Below are 17,327 nucleotides of genomic sequence, written 5' to 3'. Positions count from 1 at the left end.
TGGCTAACTCCTAGTCACCCTCCAGGATCCCACTCAACAGCCCAACCCCACCTCACCCTGACCCCTACTCAGCCAACTGAGGTTCCAAGGAGCACCCTGCACTGGCCTCTGCCATCACCCAGTTAGCCGGGTGCTCACTGCCCACTGATGGGCTCATCTCTCCCCTGCCCTGTGAGCCCCTCAGTGGCACGGTGCCCAGGGTCCAGAGAGTACACATGTCATGGTCTCCAGCAAGTTGTTCTTTCCACTGTACTACAACTTCATTTCACAATCACTCCAGCAAGCACTTCACACGCACATGCGCACACACACAGGCAAATTGAGACATGCATAAGAATGCACATGGATGTATCCAAACATACAAAAACACTACTTGGGAGGCTGAGACACGAGAATTGCTTGAACCCAGGAGGCGGAGGTTACAGTGAGCCGAGATCGCACCACTGCACTCCAGCCTGGGGATTAGAGAGAGACTCTGTCTCAAAAAAAAAAAAAAAATACATACATACACATTCTGAGATGTACACATATAAAACCATAGACTCATATGCACTCATGCCCAGACCAACACAGGCACACAGAGACACAAGGATACCCTCAGAGACGACGCTCGTGTCTATACAAGCAGCACATGTGCGTGTACAAGGACATCCTTGAATCTGCTTTCAGAAAGGCAAGCAGCACGTGTGCATCCACACACAGGGACACATACGCATGCCACAGACACTCTCATGAAGCAGCATTTACGCTGGCCGGCGTACACAGATGTGCGCGTGTAGACAGGCTCCCCGAGACAGGTTAGTGAATGGTGCAGGTCAAACGGAGCTGTCTGCTAGGGGCGGGGACCTGTCGGAGGTACCTCGGGGCGCTCACATTTTTGCAGCTCAGGAAGGCAGCTGACATACCAGCCTGGCTGTGATAGTATTTTGCATAAATGCTAATGTATTAATTACCATGTACAGTACACAGAGCTGCCATTTAAAAGAAAAAGTTAAGACTTTTTAATTCAAAAACCCCACGAGGGGTGGGGGCAGGCGTGGGGAACTGCCCTGTGTCGGGGGTGGAAGCAGGCAAGGCAGCCACACCCATACCCACTGTCCCTGCACTCAGGTTGCCACCTGCAGGCTTCCAACCCAGCAGTCCCCCAGGCCAGCCAGTCGGTCCTCAGCCTCCAGATTCTTGGTGCTTTCTGGGGACTCTGGCACAACCTGGAGCTGCTGACCCAGAATAGGGCTAGGGTGAATATGGAAGGCAAGTAAGGCCTAAGCAGACAGAGCAGGACATCCTCGAAGCAGGGCCAGGGCAGGTGTCACAGCCAGAGGTCACCAAGCATCACAATCCCTCCCATCACTCAATCCGTTCTCTGCATGGCAACCGGAGTCATCCAGGCAAAGGATCAGACAATGTCACTCCCTGCTTCAAACCTTTCAAAGGCTTCCCATTGCTCTCAGAACAAAGTTCACACCCCTTAGAAGGCTCTGCAAAGCCCAGCATGACCACATCCTCTCCTGCCTCACCTGACCCGGCTTCTTTCCCACCTCTCCATGCCGCTCCTGTCACACTCCTCCTTCCTTACTAGTCACCAGAGCTTGCTTGCTCTTCCCCTAGGCTTCTCATCAGCCAGGCCTCAGCTCACCTGTCACCACCTGGGAGACCTCCCCTGACTGCCCCAACCACCCTATCTAAAGGGGCTCTTCTCCCTGTTGCCCTCTCTCACATCACCCAGGTTTGAGTTTTGGCTTTTCTGTCTTCATAGAACATTTTATTGTTTCAATCCTCCTTGTTGATTTTTTTACTGTCTGTTCCCCCCACTGTACAATGAGCTTTAGGAAGCCAGAACTGGAATGACCTCGTTTCATCACCATATTGTAGCCAGTAGAACAGGGCCTGACACTCTGTAGATGTTCAGTGAAACGTTTGTTAAAGGAGTGAATGAACTTGGAATGAATGAGAGATGCTGTTTCTGGCCAGCTCTGTCTTGGTGCCAAACTCTTGCAGTAGCACTTTCTCCACCTGCCTGGCAGGACCACCCTGGTTGTTCTGCCTCCCATGGCGGGCTCACACCCCAGATCAGGAGACTGAGGCCCATGATGGGATGATGTCCACTGTCCCGTGACCTCTTAGAGGCTGGTTCCAGGCCTCCTGAGCCTCCCACCAGCCCACCTCCCCTACCACGCAGAAAGGAGCCTCAAATTACATAATTAAACAGCAGCAACAAACAGCTCCTCCACCCTTCACCTTCGCAGTTCACTTCCATGTTCATTACCTTATGCAGGCCCTGTAAGGCAGGGATCATTTCCCATGTTTCAGAAGAAATTAAGGTCCAGAGACATGTGACTCCCCTAGTGCCTCACTGCTCATTATAGGAGTCAGGATTTAAATCTGTGTCTGAGGCCAGGTTCAGGGCTTCCTCTGATTACCACTGACCTACTCTCCTCAAACCCTGGGGGATGCTCTAGGAAGCTGGGGCTCAGCAGTCATGGAAAGCCTCCCACATGCCCCCCAGTCCACCTCTCCCCCAGGGAGGCAGGAGAGTCAAGGTGGCTTGCCGGGCAGGTGGAGTGAGCACCTAAGACACAGTTGGTTGGCTCACTTCCCAAACACAGGGTGGAGTCCTCAACCCCACCTTAAGGCTCCCTCCCACACCTGCTCAGCCACCAGGTGCTGCCATTCTAGGCCCTACATCGCTCCCAAACTTGCCCTCTTCTCCCTGTGCCCACTGCCCCTGCCCTAATCCAGGTGGTATCACCTTCATTTCTCACCGGGTCTCTTCTGACAGCCTGCAGTCTGGACCCCCATCTGCCCTCCACCCAGCAGCCAGAGTGATCTTCTCAAAGCTTGAATCCCATTGCACTCCCCAGTGGCTTCCCCACTCCCTATCCAAGCTCCTCCTGAGACTGTCCTCACAGGGGTTTGCAAATGTGCATCACTGTGAAGAATGCATGTTTCCGTGGCCAGGCGCAGTGGCTCACACATGTAATCCCAGCACTTTGGGAGGCCAAAGCAGGTGAATCATTTAAGGTCAGGAGTTTGAGACCAGTCTGGCCAACATGGTAAAACTTCGACTCTACTAAAAATACAAAAAAATTAGCCAGGCATGGTGGCACATGCCTGTAGTCCCAGCTACCCAAGAGGCTGAGGCAGGAGAATCTCTTGAACCTGGGAGGCAGAGGTTGCAGTGAGCCAAGATCGAACCACTGCACTCCAGCTTGGGCAACAAAGCAAGACTCCATCCCTCTCAAAAAAAAAAAAAAAAGCATATTTCCTAATTTCAGATCCTAGCTCTGCCACTTACTAGCATAACCTTGAGCAAGTCACCTAACTTCTCTGTGCCTCAACTGCCTACTCAGTAAAATGGGAATAATAATAGTTGTTGTGAGGATGAAATGAATTAAAATATGTAAAGCACCAAGTCAGTGCCTAAAACCTGAAGGACACTATGTAAGAGTCTGTTGTTATTTACAATTGTGTGTGTGTGTGTGTGTGTGTGTGTGTGTGTGTGATTATCTGACTTGTGTCTTTCTCCTCCATGAAATTAAAAGCTCCCTGAGGATGGGGATTAGACTGGGATGGCTGCTCAGATGCTTCTTTGCCTGCAGCTTGAGTTCCTTTCTGCCTGCAGCCTTTGTTCTATTTTCCCCAGTTCTGGCTGGGTGCAGGCCCTCGAGGGAGGGAAAGGCCATGCCCTCAGCAGGAAATGCTGTCAGAGGCAGAGTTCCAGTTATGACGAAAATGACAGGCGGCAGCCAGAGAGGACTGCTCCCCAATGGAGGGCTGGGTAGAGGCTGTACCCTCCAGAGCACCAAGTTCCCAGGAGCCCCCACGGGGCCAAAGCTCCCTTTGTCCAGAAGGTCAGGAGCCGCTGGCCAGCTGTGGGGGAGTTCCGCTACCCTGCTCCAGCCAGCAGCCCAGATGTGTGTGTTTGCACAGCCGAGTCCAGCCTCTGAAGGAGCCTTGTTGAGCATCATGAAAGGGGGCTTGTGATGGGACAGACAGCCTCCACACCCTGGCCTTCCTGCCTCCAAGACAGCACCCAGGAATGCAGCCTGCAGGAAGACTTCCTACCAGGCCTGCCAAGTGCCCTTCTCCCTGAGGAGTCAGGGCCACTGGCATGAACAGGTTTAGTGTGCCAACTCCAGACCAGATGCCTGGGCTTTCCTCAGCTTCCTCTTCTGTAAGATGCTGGGAGGCCCCTGCCTCTGACTCCACTCAGGGAGGCCATGTGCAGTGTGGGAATAGGCAGATCCCACTATGGGTAAGAGCTCTGGAGTCAGAAAGACCAGGAAAGGACTTTCAAGTTTGTCAACCTTTTTTTCCATCTGCAAATGAAGATAACTGCTGCCTCATGGGGTAGTCCTGGGGACAAAATGACATGTGGGGAAGAGAGGACCAGGCCTGTGCTGACACACAACAGGTGCTCAATAGCTCTGTGTGTGCTTTCTTTTTCTTGCAATGGAGTCTTGCTCTGTCACCCACGCTGGAGTGCAGTGGCGCAATCTCAGCTCACTGCAACCTCCACCTCCCGGGTTCAAGTGATTCTCGTGCCTCAGCCTCCTGAGTTGCTGGGATTATAGGCATGTGCCTGTATTTTTGTATTTTTTGTAGAGATGGGGTTTCACCATAATGGCCAAGCTGGTTTCGAACTCCTGGATGCAAGCGATCCACCGGCCTCAGCCTCCCAAAGTGCTGGGATTACAGGCATGAGCCATCTCACCCAGCCCTCTGTGGGCTCTTTCTCCTTCCCTATTTTCCAGGTGCCAAATGGGTAGAGAGACTGACAGTACCTGCACAGAGGGCAAGGGGCCCTCCTCCCTCTGTCCCAGAATAAGAGTGGCTGCCAGAGGCACTCACACCAGGCATGTGGCACGCAGCTGGGCAGCCTATATGCCAGGCACACGACTCTATGTCCACATGGAAGTCTCTGTCCCCAACCTCCCCCTATCCAGAGTCCCTGGGCACAGCTTGTTTCCTGACACAGCTGGTCCCTGGGCACAGCAGGCCACAGGTCACTGAGTAGACTCTATGCATGGACCCAGTCCAGCCCTCACAGGGCCAGTGCCTGGGTTCAGCTGTGGGCCAGGTACAGCTGTCCTTGATCATAGCTGACTGCTGGAAAATGCTAGTCTCAGGACACAGTTGGTCCCTGGAAACAGTGTTTAGGCAAAGTCAGTCCTGTGTACAGTCAGTCTCCGGGCACACAGACACTCTCTGGGAATAATCTATCCATGGGCACAGGTAGAGTCTAGGTCCAGGTGGCTCTCAGGTATGACAGTGGGCGAAGTCAGTCCTAGGTACAGATGAGCCCCAGACAGTGAGCCCTCAAAGGGTCTCTGAGAACAGTTGTTCCTGGGCATGGTCATTCCATAGACACAGTCAGTCACTGGACATAACTGATTCCTGGCATCATCAGTCCCCCAGGGCAGTCAGCCGTCCCTGGGCACAGTTGTTTCTGGGCCCAGTTGGTCCCCGAGGTGGTCAGTCCCTGGGGAAGAGTCTGTCCTTGACTTCAGGGCACAGTCCACCAAGACTACCTCCGGTTGATGAACATGCATAGGTCCATCGCCCACTCCCGTGTGGCCCCAGTCCCTCCTCAGGACCTGGAGAGCTGGGACTCACAGAGGGATGGGAAGCAACCTCTGAAGTCCCAGGAGCCTTGGCATGGCTGCTTCATGGCAGGTAGAGGGGGCAGGCACTATGATCCAGAACTGGAAGAGAGAGAAGTAGGCCTGACCCCCACCAGGTGTCCACGGGAGCAAAGTCTGACTTCCACAGGGGAGGGGGCTGAAACCACACTGGAAAGGAAGCTCTCTCTCTCCACACTACCCTCTTTCTATGCAGCACGTATCCACAGGCGTTTCAAAGCAGCCTGCGCTGGCCAGCTACTGATCTCCCTGTGGCTGTGGGTAAGTGCATTAGACAGGTTTCTTCCAACTGGGTGGCCATCCCCAGTCCTCTCACCAAAATCCTCATAACCTTAGGCATGGCACAAACAAGAAAGGAGAAGGTGGCCAGTCCCAGGGGATTTTCAGCCTTCAGGAGACAGCTGGTGCTGAATTTCTAAGGCTTCCTGGGTCTGATCAGTCCCACAGCTCCCTGCAACCCAGTCTATCTGGGAATGGAGCAGCCAGCCCCAGGATGGGAGTACAGCCTGCACAGCAGACCAGGGGGCGTTCCTCAGGCCTGTTTGGCACTCATTACCTCCAGCCCTTGTTATCCTCTGCAGGGGGCATGGTTCCTGCAGAATGATAATGTGATGTGGCATCCCATTAGCCAGCACCTGCTCTTTCTGCCCACCTTCCTCTCCCAGCCCCCATGCACATCAGTGCTTAGTCACATTGTCAGTGTAGTAGTACAAGTCACGTCTTTGTCGGGGTCTAGCAATGAAGTGAGCAACAACAACCAGTCACCCAACGCCGGGGGCACCACCCACACATCAGCCCTGACATCCCAGACAGGCCACACTGCTCAGGGATAGCTCTAGGTCTGCTCACTTGGACCCCCGCTGTTTGCACCCTCAAACAGAAAATGAAGGAAAAATCTACTTCTGGAACTGGAAAGGGTGGGGGGAAGCCAACAGCGAGGGGATTCCACCGAGACCGTTGGAAGCGGAATTTGAGCAGGAGGGACTTTGAAGAGTTAGCCAAGCCAGGGCTCACCAGCTGGGGTCTTCCAGCCATTACACCCCCAAGGGTCCGAGGGCTGAATCCTGTCAGGTTAATGATTTACTTGCACTCTCCCCCTCACTAGTGTTCCAAGCAAAGCCATCCAGCCAGGAGTCCAAGAGAAAAGTTTCCACAGGGAGTCCCAAAACTCTAAGGCTGAAAAGCAAGTCAACCTGAAGACACAAACTGACTTAAACCAGGTCAATCCAGTTCAGGCTGGTCCCAACTGGCGGCAACTAGATCTAACTGATTCAAGCTGGCTCCAATCAAACCAGACCTGTTAGGGCCAGCTCACAACGTGTGGGGCTGGCCAAGACTGGATCAAGATGAATCAAACTGGCTGTGACCTGCTCACATCACCTGGAGCCATTGGAAGGCCACCAATTTCAACCTCTATTTCTTTTTTCTTTTTTGAGATGGAGTCTCGCTCCGTCACCCAGGCTGGAGTACAGTGGCGTGATCTCGGCTCACTGCAACCTCCACCTCCCGGGTTCCCGCCATTCTCCTGCCTCAGCCTCCGAGTAGCTTGGACTACAGGTGCCTGTCACCACGCCTACTAATTTTTTGTATTTTTAGTAGAGACAGGATTTCCCTGTTTTAGCCAGGATGGTCTCAATCTCCTGACCTCGTGAACCGCCCACATCAGTCTCCCAAAGTGCTAGGATTATTAGGCGTGAGTCACCGCGCCCAGCCTCAACCTCTATTTCTTTAGTGTTAGCCTTTGCCTAGTATATCTTTATGTGTCCCTTTCTCCTATAACATGGTGAATCCTTTTGTTTTCAGTATGTATCGCATAAACAATTTTTTAATCCAAGCTCTACATCACATTCAAATGATATATAAGACATGTGCCTTCCCTGCTGTGAAGGTGATATAGTATAGCGGCCACATGCATGTCAGCAACCTGGGCTCCCATCCCCACACTGCAGCTCCCTAGCTTGAGGTCTTGAGTAAGTTACATAATATTCTTACTCTCAGCCTCATATGTAAAAACTTTAGCTAATTATAGAATCTGCCTCAGAAAGGACACTTTTGAAAACTGAGGCATAGATATAAATACGGGTATAGATAAGAGCTGTGCCCTCACACATAATAACTACTCAGTATATGGAAGTGATTATTCTAGAGTATTATTATTAGTCCTTAACACTATTATTATTAGTCCTTGGCTATAATTAGCCCTGTGGCTCTAGCAGCAGCACAGCCTTTGGAGCCAGATAATCAGAATTTAGATCCTGCACTGCCTCTTCCTTACTGTGACTGTGTGAACTTGGGTAATTCACTTAACTTATATCAATCTCTTTTTATTTTATTTTTATTTTATTTTATTTTGTAGAGACAGAATCTGACTATGTTTCCCAGGCTGGTCCTAAACTCCTGGGCTCCAATGATCCTCCCACCTCAGCCTCCCAAAATGCTGGAATTACAGGCATGAGCCACCTCTCCTAGCCTACTTAACTTCTCTTATGCCTCAGTCTCCCCAGCTGAAAATGAGGATACTAACACCTGCTGCAAGGATTGTTCTGAGTATTTAGATACCCTGAATAAAGCACTTAGCACCATGGAATATGATAAACAGTACTCAATTATTGGCCATTATTATATTAATAACAAACAATGCTAATTCTGTGCCAGGCAGTATACTCAGTATTTTGTGGATATTAATCAATCCTCACAGCAGTCCCAAGAGATAGGTACTGTTTTCAGGAGAGAAAACCAAGGCTCAGAACATGCCACAGTGTTGGTGATTATAAAATATTTTAGGGAGGACAGGACAGTATACATTTGTCAAGTTGGAGGGCAGTGGAAGATCGGGCTGGAGGAAAAGTCTTGAGAGCAGATGCTGTGTTAAAAAGAAGACAGGAAGAGGCAGCGGGGTCAGATGGCAGTGGCCATTCCACAGCGGACACAGGCCGTGGAGCTGCTGCACAGTGAGCTGCTGCCCAAGAAGGACATTACCAGTTTCTGCAGGACCATGGCTCAGATTCATTTCTTGCAGAAACAAATTATTAGGAAACATTAAAAATATGGCCAAGATGGCTAAGTAGGATCATTTGGTTAGAGCCTATAACCACCGTTTTGAAGTAAGCCTTTCAAAGGTACCAAAAGTATAGGTATTGGAGCAAATAAGAAGTGTGAGGCTTAGTGAAGAGAAACCCAAAGAAACCAAGTCTGAAGAGACTCTGGATGAGAAGGACCAGAATATATAAAACCCAGCCAAGTGCGGTGGCTCACACCTGTTGTCCCTCCCACTTTGGGAGGCCCGGGTGGGAGGATCACCTGAGGTCAGGAGTTCAAGACCAGCCTGGCCAACATGGTAAAACCCCGTCTCTACTAAAAATATAAAAAAATTAGCCAGGCATGGTGGTGCATGCCTGTAGTTCCAGTTACTCAGAGGGCTGAGGCAGGAGAATCACTTGAGCCCAGGAGGCAGAGATTGCAGTGAGCCGAGATTGCACCATTGCACTCCAGCCTGAGCAATAGAGCCAGGCTCCATCTAAAAAAAAAAAATTGTATATAAATATGTATATGAATATATATGTTCTTTTTAAGAACAGGTTCCATATATATACATATATATATATATATATGTGTATGTGTGTGTATATATATGTGTGTGTGTGTATATATATGGAACCTATTCTTTGGGAGGCCCAGATGGGGCCTCACTGCAACTTCTGCCCTCCCCCCAGGTTCAAGCGATTCTCCTGCCTCAGCCTCCTGAATATCTGGGACTACAGGCACCCACCACCACACCTGGCTAATTTTTGTATTTTTAGTACAGATGGGGTTTCACCATATTGGCCAGCCTGCTCTTGAACTCCTGACCTCAGGTGATCTGCCTGCCTAGGTCTCCCATCATATATATATATGATAAACCTGTTCTTAAAAAGAGGGATAAAGCCAACTTTCCTGCGAAGGGAGATGCTGTTCACTGCTGGTACACAGGAACACTACAGGACGGAACTGTTTTTGATACTAACATTCAAACATGTTCAAAGAAGAGGAAAAATGCCAAGCCTTTAAGGCTGGAGTAGGCAGTTATTGGAGGATGGGATGAAGCATTATTGACTATGAGTAGAGGGAGAAAGGTTGGACTGGAAAGGGAAGCAGAAAGGCCTTACAGAAAGAAGGGGCAGCCTGGCGCCAAAATCCCACCAGATTCAAAACTCATTTTTGAAATGGAATTGGTAGATATTGATTGAAATAGCAGTGCTTCAGCTATAAGGACATCAGCAACTATGATCAAGCCTGGCCTTGAAGAAACTTACCTAATTAATTCAAGCTTGTTACTATTGTAAGAGAAGGGTCAACTGGAAAGCTCAAGGAATTAAAACTTGTTTCCTTGATCCCAACTTTTGAGAAATGTAATCCCTTATAAATCCCTGAAGCTCAAAATATTTTACTACAGCTGTGTAAAATATTGGTCAAAGAGAAATTTTTCCTTTTACCTTGTATTATATACTACATGGCTCCATAAAATTTTTCCACTTCTGGCTGGGTGCAGTGGCTCACACCTATAATCCCAGCACTTTGGGAGACCTAGGCAGGTGGATCACCTGAGGTCAGGAGTTCAAGACCAGCCTGGCCAATATGGTGAAACCCCATCTGTACTAAAAATACAAAACTTAGCCGGGCACGGTGGCAGGCGCCTGTAGTCCCAGCTATACAGGAGGCTGAGACAGGAGAATTGCTTGAACATTGTGGGGCGGAGGTTGCAGTAAGCCAAGATCACACCATTGCATTCCAGCCTGGGTGACAAAACTAGACTCCGTCTCAAAAAAAAAATTAACCACTGTCCTGAAAAAGAAATAATAAACAAATAAATTAAAAGGGGGTAGGCTTGGTACAGTGGCGCATACCTTTAATCTCAGCACTTTGGGAGGGTGAGGCCGATGGATCATGAGGTCAAGAGATCGAGACCATCCTGGCCAACAGAGTGAAACCCCATCTCTACCAAGAATACAAAAACTAGCTGGGCATGGTGGTGCATGCCTCTAGTTCCAGCTACTCGAGAGGCTGAGGAAGGAGAATTGCATGAACACCAGAGGCAGAGGTTGCAGCCCACACCACTGCACTCCAGCCTGGGTGACAAAGCAAGACTTCGTCTCAAAAAAAGGTGAGGGGCAGGCTTTGAAGTCAGGCAAAACCTGGATTCAAGTCCCCACATCAAACACTGTCTAGGCCTCAGTTTTCTCACCTCTCAGATGGGAATAATAAACTCTACCTCATGGAATTGTGAGGATTAATTGTGGTTATAGCTTGCTCATCATAGGTGCTCAAAAACTGTAGGCTCCCTCTCTTTTCTTCCACAAGGACCCTGGGCATCCAACATGGTGTGCACTTGCACAGTGACATGTGTCTGCGGTGAATACTGTGCATGGTACACAGACAAAAAATTTTTAAGATCTTTAGATGACATCTGCCCACGTGTGCTGTCCACCTCGAAGAGACCACCCTCCCTCCTCTACACTCTGAAGGCCTGTTAGCAGAGAATCTTGACTCCCAAATATCCCACTGCCTTGTCCAGGTTCCTGCCAGAAGCAACAGAGTTGTCCTGGAGGAACCAGCCAGACAGATGTGACAAGCTGCACCTCAAGCCAAACACATGTGTTGAGTGAAAGTCCAGTGAGGAAGGGGAAGGCAGCCTGGTAGGTGTACATCCTCTGAGGGACAGTGCTACAGGGCTGGGCCCAGGATGTCTGTCCCTGAACCAGAGAGGATCTACTTGACCTTGCATCTGCTGAGTTCTCCACTTGTGACCGTCTTGGGGCTGAGACCCTTCCCGGATGACTCTCTTCTCTGCTTCCCTCCTAGATATGTGAGGTAACAATATCCCCTGATCCCGCTGATGATGACAGTGATGACAACTATGGTGATGGTGATGACAACATCTGACATTTTTTTACAACACAATGTGCCAGCCAGGCTTTCTGAAACATATGATTACCTCCTCAGCTTCTGAGAAACTGGGACTGTTACTTCTATTTGACATGAATGCAGAGAGAATAAGTAACTGGCTAAGGGACATGCAGCTGGTCAGTGATGGAACTAGAGATATGAGTCCATATTGCCTCATTCTAGTGAAATATCCTAGCGAATGCTTTCTGCCTCTATCCTGATGGACCCAGAAGTTCCTTTTCTTACTCCCTTCCTCTGCAAATGTTAACATTCTCTGTGCAGCAGACTAGGCCCTGGGAGAGATAAAAAGAGTAAGACATGGTCACTAACCTTATGGAGCTCAAAGCCAATAAAAAGAATCACTGCAAAGTCTAGTTGGGGATGGACAGGGCTTCACATGGGGCATTACACAGGTGATGAAACAGAATCAATGCCCAGTGTGAGTGAGGAGTCTGCTGGGCCTGTCAGTCAGGTTTGGCAAGGCTGTACTTCAGTAACAGCAACCACTACGACAAAAAGTTCAGTGACTTAATACATAAAAGTTTATTTCTGCTCATACAAAGTTCACTATGGGCCGGCCGCAGTGGCTCACACCTGTAATCCCAGCACTTTGGGAGGCCGAGGCAGGTGCATCACCTGAGGTCAGACCTGCCTCGCCAACATGGTAAAACCTCATCTTTACTAAATGCAAAAACTTAGCAGGGTGTGGGGATGGGTTCCTGTAATCCCAGCTACTTGGGAGGCTGAGGCAGGAGAATCACTTGAACCTGGGAGGTGGAAGTTGCAGTGAGATGAGACTATACCATTGCACTCCAGCCTGGGCAACAAGAGAGAAATGCCATCTCAAAAAAAAAAAAAAGAAAAGAAAGTTCACTGTGGGTCCAGAAACTCTGCAGGGTGGCTCCCTTTCCAGTGGTGATTCAGAAATCCAGGCTGCTTGTGTCTTGCATCAATGCCATCTGGAATACTTGGCTTCCAGGTCGCCAGGGCGAGGAAAAGGAGCTGGAACATCACTTACTGGCTCATAACGTTTCACACCAGATCGTTACATATCACTTCACCTCACAGCTCACTGGCTAGACTGGTCCCATGGCTCCACCTGGCCACAAGGAAGCTAGGAAACATGAGGAGCACATGACTGCAATAAATAGTATGTGTCTCTGCCATAGAACAAAGCTATTCATCCCAGTCAGCCTGCATCATTAAAAGCCTAATACCCAATCTGAAGAAGGTGATGGGTCTGTTCGGCTCGATCACTCTCAGGCCATATCTGGAGTGCTAGATCCAGTTCTAGGTATTGTATTTCCAGAGGCTTCCAGATGCATTGGATTCCTAATACAAGAGGGGACCAAGTTAGGGAGGGGACTTGAAATTTAGTCTTGTGAAGAGTTGAAATGATGTTTGGCCTGGAAAAGGAGAGGCCTTGGATATCTAATTTCAGATTCTTATAAGGCTGTCATGGAACTGAAAAAAAAAAAAGAAATTACTCTGTGAGGCTCCATGGGACAGAGCCCAAAGCATGGGAAGTTACATGGATGATGCCAAGGGGACAGCAGGTGCTGAGCACTTTATTGCCCCAGAACAGCAAGTATACTTGTCCCAGGAATATGCAAGCAGAGTCCAGAAAGCCATTTGGTTTGGATGTTGTGGAAGAATCCCTGTATCTGAAGGAGTTGCAGTAGGCATGGAGTAAGAGTTCTTACAGATAGAGTTGGAGTGGGGGCAAGGAGCACAGCCACATTCAGACACTATAAGCTTGGCATCATGGGGTCTCAGAAAGGACTTGGCTGCCAGACTCCCTATTAGTCAGATTAGGCTAAGCTATGCTACAATAACAGCAGCAAAAATGCAAAACAAAAGCTCCGTAGCTTAACAAATAACAGATTTATTTCACTGGGTCAGGATCGACTGTCCAGACCTGTCCCCCCCAGACTTAGCCTTCTCTCCTCTGCTCCTCTGGTAAGAAGCTCTGCATCTGGGTGCTGCCCACTCTCAGGGACACTTATGAAGGACACCCAACGTGAAAACAAATAAAAGGAAATCACCCCATCAGAGCTATAAGTAATAATCAATAATTCAAAGCCTTGATAAAGTCTTGCTGGAGAGCGCTTCAGAGAGAAGGCACGGCTGAGTTTCATGGTTAATTCAATGTCAATTAGCTGATTGCTAACTTCCCTCCAGCGAAATCGCATGCAGTGCAGGGGAGAGAAATCAAACGTGCTCTCGCTTTAACAAGCCTGGTGCTTCAATCATTCATCTCTGGCCGCAGGCTCAGAATCAATGTCAACAGACATTCCCTCACAGTTTTATCAACCATTTCTGCATGTCACTGTTTTCTCAGCTGCCCTTAATTGTCCCAGGACCATCTCTAGGAACCAGGGCTACTTGAAATCCTAAGTAAGTCAGAACAGCCTTCTGCTTCCTGGAAGGTGCAGGACCCACAGTTCCTGAAAAGCTGTTTCCCAAGATAATCTCTTCCTCCAAGAGACACTGTGATCAGTCAGTGTGATGCATGTAAAGTGAACAGCACAGGGCTTGGTACATAGTAAATTCTCAATTAGGGTAGTTTTCCTCTGCCCTCACAAGTCCTGAGGTGGGTACCCTGCTCACCTGTGCTCTTCCAAGCCCCTGCAAGAGGCCATGGCCACTTTCAGCACCATGGCCAGAGCCTCTGCCCAGTAGTTGGAGGTGGGCGGTGAGGGACAGACTGAAGAGATGCTTCAGGTCTCAGAGCTGGAGAGTCCATGGGAAAATTCACATGAAGGAATCCCAGAGATCACTGAAGTCAGTCAGCTCCCTTTGCAGAGGAGGGAAGGAGACCAGAGAGGGCAAGGGATTTGCCCAAAATCACAAAGAAGAGGCCATGTCTCTGGCTCCCAGGAACAGCATCTCCACACCTCATGATCTGCAGATGGAAAGGTCAGGATCCAGAGTCCCCTCCTCCTTCCTGGAAACCTTTAGGGATGGGACACAAGAGGAGAGTGATGGATGTACAAGGAGAGTCAGGAAGGGGCTAGTTGGAGGAATAGATGGCAGTAAGAAACCTGCACTCTCCTGGGGGCATAGCCCTAGTCAGATTTTCCTGGAAGGTGTGCTTTGCCTATCTATCTCTCTTCCCCATAGTTCTGAGCTGGGGCTTTGGTTGATCTCTCACAGGCCTAGCACTGTACACAGCAAAGATAGGGAAAAGCTCCTTGCATGCATTCACCAGCTTCTCTTGGCAGGCAGACATACATCTCTCATAAGTGTGGAGCACAAGCCCATGTCTTGTGGGCCATGCCCATGGGCAGAATGAGTACAGATGCTGTGTCCTGTGCAAGACCGAGGATATTCCTTCCATGGCCCATAGGTCCTCTGGATCTCCTCTCCTTCCCCTGGACCATGGTGAGGAAGGCCATACTCTCTGGTCTCCTCTATCACAGCCTGGGTAGTCCTTGCCCAGTTGTGGCCCAGACCAGGGCTGGAAAACCTGAGGGTTGCACCTATCAAGCCTACCTGTGGCCCCTCCTGGTTAGGAATATGTAAGATGTTTGCTTTTAAGAGAAGAAGAAAACCGACCATTTCTGGTCCCTGTTGGGCAGTGAAGCATAACAGTGAAATCCTACAGAGGCATTGAGACCTGGCATTGAGTCCCAGCTCCACGATGTACTGGCTGTGGGATACTGGAAAAGTTACTCCCAGAGCCCCAGTTTCTTCATTTGTAAAATGAGGATAATGATAGGTTCAAACTTATAAATTGTTGAGATAATTCATGCAAAATGCTTAGCATGGTGCCCAGCACAGAATAAGTATTTCATAAATAAAGATGATTTTTCTTGAGTAAAAGTTTCTTTTGGAAAAATGCCAAGCCTCAGGAGTATCCCAGGTGTCTATCCACAGCAGAATTACTATGAAAGTATTCAGGGGGTATCCCAGGCCGATCCAACCTCCTGGTCCAGATGCTGTTGGGGCAAAATCTGAGCCATGTTCAGGGACCATGTTCAGTGGCTGGGACTGGGGCTCAGTGTAAGGTCAGGTTTTAGTCTCAGTCTGGGCCCAAGTTCAAAGCTCTGCAACTAACTCACAATGTAGCCTTGGGAAGGTCCCTTCCAGCCTCAGTTTCCTCATCTATAAAATGGGACCAACATCCTCATACAGCTTGCCTCCCGGAGGCACTGGGCAACTGCTATTGAATCATGCATGTGCAGACTCATGTGAACCCCGGAAATCAGACTCCCTTTTCAGTGTTACTTATGTTCCTCTGGCCCTCAGATTTACTGGATAGGAGATTCTTCTCCCTGTTTCCGTGAGCCCACAGTGGAGGCCATTCCCTGGGGTTAGAGTGGCCAGGCAGGGGACCCGATGGAGATGAGACAGGACACCCCAAGGCACTGCTGCTCCTCCCAGGAGCTGGGAACAGAAGGCTTGGAATTCACTACGCACATATTTGCTGACTTCTCTGCTCTCTGCCTGCTTCAGGCATTCACTTCCCAGAAGTTTATTTGAGGAGACGCAGATGAGCCGGATTTGAGTTCCACAGACCTGCCCAGACAAATGGCTGAGCCCTTTCTCACTCCCTCTCTCACACACACTCTCGACCTCCCTCGCTGTCTCTGTCTGTCTGTCTCTCCTGGAAGACCTGCTCTTTGCTCTCGCTTTCTTCCAGTGCTGTTTATTCTCCATTTGATCCCCTGGCCCAGATTCATGCCCTGCCCTTCTCAGCCCTGTGCTGTGCCCCACGAGACTGACCCCAGAGGACTCTAGCCTGGGTGCCCCGATCGGGTTCAGCTGGTGGGAGGCACTGGCAGAGGTTGGAGGAAAGGGGAAGAGGGAGGTGAGGGATTCCCTCCTCACTCCCTCCCTCCTGGACAACATTTTTAGTAGCGGCTGTGTTTCTCCATGACTACGGCTTGCACCAGGCATTCCCTCCTCCACAACACCAGCCAGCACTGGCTCCAATAACAACTTTCCCTCCCCTCGTCCCATCAGCCCTCGAGGTGGTAAGGACTTTTGACTGTTGCTAGTCCCTGGAGCCCCACCTCTCTTGCTGCTTCCTAAAATCTCCACCCAGGGCTCTGTAGGTAGCCCATTCATCACAGTCTCCGCATAGTGGCCATTAAGAGTGGATTTTGTTTCCTGCCAGGGCCCTAACCAAACACTCCTCAACCCCACCACACACTTCCCCCGGTCCCCATGTCACTCGCCTGTCTCCCACACAAGCTCTCCTGACCTCAGGGTGGGAAGCAATGTTTCTGTTACATTCCTTAGTGGAGACCATCCAAGGGTGCTGAGGGCTGGGGGTAGGGGGTCCCAGCTGTTACACCCACACACACACAGGACCAAGAGCCTCTCTCATCTTCTACCCAGGTCAGGAAGACTATGGACAGCATGAAACTGAGAAAAGCTGTCTTAGAGCACCCCCTTTACCACAAACCAGTTAAAGCTTTTAATGACTTCCGTTTCTGCCGGTGTAACATCAAGAAATGCAGGTCTCTCCCTGGGCGGTTAGGGGATCTATCTGATGGGCTGATGGGAGTGAGTGTGGTTTGCGAACTGTAACCATGAAACAGGCGTGAAAAATTATTACTGAATTCTCACAAGAGGCTGGCAGGACTCCTCCCCTCTCCAAGCTGTAAGGCAGGTGGGAGAAAGGAGGACAGGCCTATGGGACAGTCAACATCTGAGGACCTGCTCCCTGCCCACAGGTGAGGAGAGCCACCGCTTTTGACTAGTGGTGCTGGGGTTGAGGTCCGAAGTGGGGGCTAAGTTGGGAGTTGGATCTGT

General features: G+C 49.8%; 1 pseudogene; it reads left to right on the top strand.

Moving 5' to 3' along the window:
- The first annotated feature begins 8,473 nt into the window (after positions 1-8,473).
- LOC100395230 (peptidyl-prolyl cis-trans isomerase FKBP3-like) lies at positions 8,474-9,868 on the top strand (annotated as a pseudogene).
- The last annotated feature ends 7,459 nt before the right edge of the window (positions 9,869-17,327 follow it).

Source organism: Callithrix jacchus, chromosome 7 (genome assembly GCF_049354715.1).
Source record: "Callithrix jacchus isolate 240 chromosome 7, calJac240_pri, whole genome shotgun sequence".
Classification (NCBI taxonomy): domain Eukaryota; kingdom Metazoa; phylum Chordata; class Mammalia; order Primates; family Cebidae; genus Callithrix; species Callithrix jacchus.
This window is presented reverse-complemented; position numbering and strand designations above follow the sequence as displayed.